Here is a 5616-nt window from a genome sequence, read left to right as displayed (position 1 = left end):
CTTCCGCCCATTTACCCTCTCTTCTAACTGTATATAGATCCAGCTGTAAGATAGTATTATATTTAATACTTCCCTCTGGGGGCCAAATTTCACCAACCTCCAGGCAACATTGAGGCCAGGCCTGAGAACAGAAAAACTTGATGCATTTCCTTTTAAGCATCTGTGGATCAAAATTTTCCCAGTTTTTCAGGATGCATTCCAAAGGAGTCCCTTCAGAGGATGGTGTGTTTCCCATCTTGCAATCCCAGTAGGAGTGTTACCACATACCTATTACAGAGAGTTGCTATGAAGGTGTCCTTACATATCAGCTCTCTCTTATAAGCCAACGTGCCCCTCAGCTTGCCTACCCAAGGTGAGAGGAAGTGATCAGGATGGCAGGAGATGCCCTCCTTACCTGCTCCGGTCACCCGATCCCCCTGGTCTCCTCTGGATTTCCCAAAAACTCTGGCCTAATCATGGCGGGCTTAGCAAGGTCAACAGTTTAAACTTTGATATTCTTTTAGAAGGCTAAGAAGGCAAAACAGCTAGGGTCTCTCAATGGGAGGTGTGTGCTGCTTATGGATGAGGCTTCCCTGGGGTGTGACCCCCAGGGCCGGTCTCCATCCTTTCATGTGTCTTGGAAACCCCATGGTCACCAATGGTGACCGAAGGTCAGGTTCAGAGCGCTGGATTGCCAGTACTGATGTGCCCTCCCTGGATGAACCTTAAACAATGTAGGGAATCCTTTTTAATGGCCCCATTCTTCAGAGCTCTCTTGATTGAGCTCTCATTGTTTGGTCATAGAAATTCCCTTGCATCCCCAGCCCAATGGTGTCTGATCAGTCAGGCTAATTATAAGCCAATTTCAATTACGTTTCCTCACCTTATCCCTTGAGCGCTTTATCTGTCCCTATACCTGACGTCCCATTTGCAAGTACGGCCCTGTTGAGGGGTTCAGGCCCTGAGATTTAGCATCATCATAATTCCATATTCTTTGTTGTTGGAACAAGAAAGTCTCAACTATATGACCCATTAAAGCCCCAGCCACTAATGCAACCGATCCAGGAATTGGCTTTGTAATGGGGTTTGTAATTCCCTTCTTAAAGCCCAAAGTATTCCAAGGAGAGTAAATGTCCAGGAAACACTGGGCAGCCTCCAGCTTGTCACATAAAGAGAGCTCTTATCCTGCTTGCTGATAATTTGGGTTTTAATTCCTGGCTGTGATTAAACCTAAATTGTACCTAACAGAAAAACATATGTCTTACCAGACAACAAAAAATGAGGAAAATGTTGTTCCTTCTAAATTAAGTTCTTATGAAAGACATTTTAAAAGAAAAAGTCTAGCGGGGAGTCTGCTTCTCCCTCCGACTCTCCCCCCTCTCATGCTCTCTCTCTCTCTCATTCTCTCTCAAATAAATAAATAAAATCTTAAAAAAAAAAAAAGAAAAAGTCTTATATCTACACCACTCTTCCCCCAGACGACAAGGGTTAGCGGGACCACTTTCAGAACTGTTGAACCCATGACATTCCCAGGTGCTTAGAGAAGGAATTGCCAAGGATAAAAAGCGATTCTAAATCCTGAAATGAATCCCTGATTAAAAGGGCATACTGATCATCGGGGGTTGGAAGGGCCCTACTGTAGGCAAAGTCTCTCAGGTGGGAGGAAGCCATTTAAAAGAAGTCAATGAACAGAAAGCGGAACTGGGTAGGGTTGGGCCAACATTCCCTTCTTTTGAGAAAGGGGGATTGACCAAACCTTTGTCCAGAAGCCTGTCCTGAGACTTAAGACCTCGGCCAGGCTATTTGCCTTTAATTGGCTGACAGGTGCCCTGTTTTGTTGCTTATTAAAAGAAGACATTATCCAAGGTAGAAAGTTCTCCCAGGAAAGAAAAGAGACGAGACTGCTTTTATTCACCCTTCGGTAGGAGTGTTCCTGGGTTTTACACCCAAATCAGCCCTGGTGGCAGGATTACACCACAGGAATCAGCAGGCACTGCAAATCAGGGTTGGTGGGTTTTTGTTTTTGGTTTTTTGCCTCCCCTCGCCCCTGGCGCAAGCTGAGTAACCAGCAGATGTTGCTTTGGGGTGTCGGTGAGGCAGACTGTGTTCAGGGGGCCTGCAGTGGGGTTTGTAGCCAGTAGAGACATTGGCTCAGCTTGGACCCCAGTAAGGACAAGTGGGGATGTAGAGTCACAGAGCATGTGGGTCAGTGGATGGAAATTGCTCAGGTGCAGGCTTCTTGCTGGACTCACTGCTTTGCCTTCTTCTCTGAGATGGTCAGTCAGGTGTGGCCACAGGAGCAGGCAGAGGGGAGGCTCAGGAGCACATGGAGTTTCTTACACTCGCAGGCTCAGAGAGTCAGACCAGAGGGTGGTCACAACAGGGGGAGCCCATTCAATGCAGGGAAGCAGGAAGGACCCCTGGCAAGGGATCTTATTGGAGACCAGGTGGGGTCCAGCAGGAAAGCTGTGAGGGGGATTCACCGGTGTGTTCAAATGTCACAGGGTCCCAGTTGTGGGGCAGGTAGGAAGCTTGCCTAGGGCCCCCCTTCTCACGCTGGTTGCTGGGATAGTGACTCAAATATGCCAGGAACATGGTGACATGATTTTCAAAAGTAAGGGATATATTCTTTTACCAATTCATAAAAAAGTTACATTCTTGGAAATATTAGTATATATTAAACCATATTCTTCCCCAAAACGTCTGAGTTCTATGTAAAATGCAGTTGTCCTAAGCTCAGATAATCATGAACCGGTTTTTCTCCTGTAAAAATGCTCAGCAGGCACTCAGAAATCAGGCGGCCCCAGGAGAATTCCAAGGGCTGGGACATTGTATGAACACCGGCACAAGCCACACCCACCTCCCCGCAGCTCCCTTCCCATTGTGAACACGGAGAAAGCTGCTACCCTTTGCCAGCATGCCCACCAGGGGGCAGTGTTGCGGCGTGGAGAAGGGCGGTCACAGTCGCACACAGCAACTGGGGGAGGACAGGGAGCCTTCAGCAGAGCTGTGTCTGGCAGGTGAGCTTGCCGGGTGGTCGGTGGAGGAAGCCACAGTGGCTCAGTGGGAAGAGAGCAGCAGGGAAGCCCCCTCCCCGGGTTTGCACGTGGACGCAGTGTCTGCCAGGCCTGAGGTCACGGGAGACTCAGAGCAGACAGTTCCCTCTGAGAGGCTCCTGCAGGGTCCCCCTGAGTCTTGTCATTTCCAGGGCACCTCTTTATTGAGCATCTCCCTGCCAGGTGCTGGGGACACCGTCTCTCCCCGCAGTTGGCTCCCGGTCGGGAGGGGGAGAGCGTCCCACATCACCCTACAGTCTGGTGGGGTCACAATGGAGAACCCCACCTGGGCCAGAGCCTCCTGGGGAGGAATGTTCCCAGAGGGATCCCAGCAGGAGGGGTCCCCTGGATGCATGGAAGTCAACAGGTTAGAGCAGTGGGACCATCCTGGGTCACAGAAGGAATCCCCCTGAGACTGCACCCCACGGCTCCAATGGGCCCCTGTTTTGGAGCCAGGAGAAAGCTGGGGGTGGAAAATGAGGCTGCTTGTGAGGCCAGATGGAGCCAGGGGGTGGGAGTGATGCACCACTGTGCAGCCTGGAGGTGGGATCTCTGGGTGCACAGAGCACCTGCCCACACCATCCAAAGCACTCTTGTTATGTTTGGTGTCAGCGTTCACATGTCTGTGTCTCCCCAGGACATGGATCTGGGCCGGGTCTAGACCTTCTTGTTCCCTGCACTATGCTTAGCCCCTGGGTTGCTCCATAAATGTCTGCTGATGAGCGAGTGAGTGAGTGAATCTGTGAATTCTCCTGCTTCTCCCTGTAGGGCTGAGAGAGAGGATGGTGGGAAGGTTATTGGGCCTCCGGTCCTGCCGCAGCATTTGTGTTGATACCTGGTGAGGCCCTCTTTCTGGGCATCCGGTACCGTCACGGTGTCGTGAGGGAACCAGACCCTTCCACACAGAGAGGAGCAGGTACTCCTGGCCAGTCGGACAGGCTGGCCCTGTTTCCCTTTTAAATTGATGGCCTCACAGAAGTTTCTCCACTCCCTTCCTTATGCACCAAAATGCTGTGGACCTGGGCACACCCTTGGCGATGGAGAGCAGACAGGCGCTTGCCAGGACTGGCAGGGAAGGAGGAGTGACTGCGGGTGGCTGCGGGGCTTCCTTAGGTGATGGAAATGCTCCGGAACCAGAGGGCCGGGCTGGTGGCACACACTGTACATGTAGTCACGCCTCGGAGCTTCGGTCCTCTTTAAAATGGCTAAAACAGGGAATTGTATGTTATGTGCACTTTATAGGAATTTTTAAAAAGATTTTATTTATCTGACAGAGAGAGCACAATCAGGATCAGGCAGAACGGCAGGCAGAGGCAGAGGGAGAAGCAGACTCCCCGCCGAGCAGGGAGCCCCATGCGGGACTCCATCCCAGGACCCCGGGATCATGACCTGAGCCGAAGGCAGCCGCTTAACTGACTGAGCCACCCAGGCGCCCCTATATGAATTATTTTTTGATTCAATGGGACATAGCCACAACATGGGTAACAATCCCAGACCAGGGTACAGACTTCCAGAAACAAAACAAATCAATCCTGGAGATGTGATGTACAGCATGGGGACTACAGTTAATGATTCCGTACCACGTATTTGAAGGTTGCTAAGAGCATCGGGCTTGGAAGTTCTCATCAGGGGCAGTGGTGCTGGGAGCCTCGCGGGCGCGGCGCCGTTCCTCGCAGTTGGCGGCAGCACAGCGCGGAGCGCACATCGCGCCTTAGCAGCAGCAGCGGAGGCGCCCCCGCCCTCACAGCCCCTGCGCTTGTGCCGCCACCCTCGCTCGCTCTGCTCTTCTTCCCTTCACTCGCACCAGGGCTGATCAGCTGACCGAAGAACACATTGCTGAGTTCAAGGAAGCTTTCTCCCTATTTGACAAAGATGGCGATGGCACCATCACAACAAAGGAACTTGGAACTGTCATGAGGTCACTGGGTCAGAACCCAACAGAAGCAGAGTTGCAGGATATGGTCAACGAGGTGGATGCTGACGGAAATGGCACCATCGACTTCCCAGAATTTTTGACGATGATGGCTAGAAAAATGAAAGATACAGACAGTGAAGAAGAAATTCGCGAGGCATTCCGAGTCTTTTTTTTAAATTTTTTTATTGTTATGTTAATCACCATATATTACATCATTAGTTTTTGATGTAGTGTTCGATGATTCATTGTTTGTTCATAACACCCAGTGCTCCATGCAGAATGTGCCCTCTTTAATACCCATCACCAGGCTAACCCATCCCCCTACCCTCCTCCCCTCTAGAACCCTCAGTTTGTTTTTCAGAGTCCATCATCTCTCCTGGTCCGTCTCCCCCTCCGACTTACTCCCCTTCATTCTTCCTCTCCTGCTTCTTCTTTTTTGTTTCAGAAGTACAGATCTGTGATTCAACAGTCTTGCACAATTCACAGCGCTCACCGTAGCACATACCCTCCCCAATGTCTATCACCCAGCCACCCCATCCCTCCCACCCCCCACCACTCCAGCAACCCTCAGTTTGTTTCCTGAGATTAAGAATTCCTCATATCAGTGAGGTCATATGATACATGTCTTTCTCTGATTGACTTATTTCACTCAGCATAACACCCTCT

At 50.7% G+C, this 5616-nt stretch overlaps 1 pseudogene; it reads left to right on the top strand.

Moving 5' to 3' along the window:
* Positions 1–4749: 4749 nt before the first annotated feature.
* LOC112808535 (calmodulin-like) overlaps positions 4750–5616 on the top strand; it is a 3765-nt pseudogene continuing 2898 nt past the window's right edge.

Source organism: Callorhinus ursinus, unplaced genomic scaffold (genome assembly GCF_003265705.2).
Source record: "Callorhinus ursinus isolate GAN/ISIS: 27379988/994484 unplaced genomic scaffold, GSC_fseal_2.0 scaffold39, whole genome shotgun sequence".
Lineage (NCBI taxonomy): Eukaryota > Metazoa > Chordata > Mammalia > Carnivora > Otariidae > Callorhinus > Callorhinus ursinus.
Note: the sequence above shows the minus strand (reverse complement) of the source record. Positions and strands in the feature narration are given on the sequence as shown.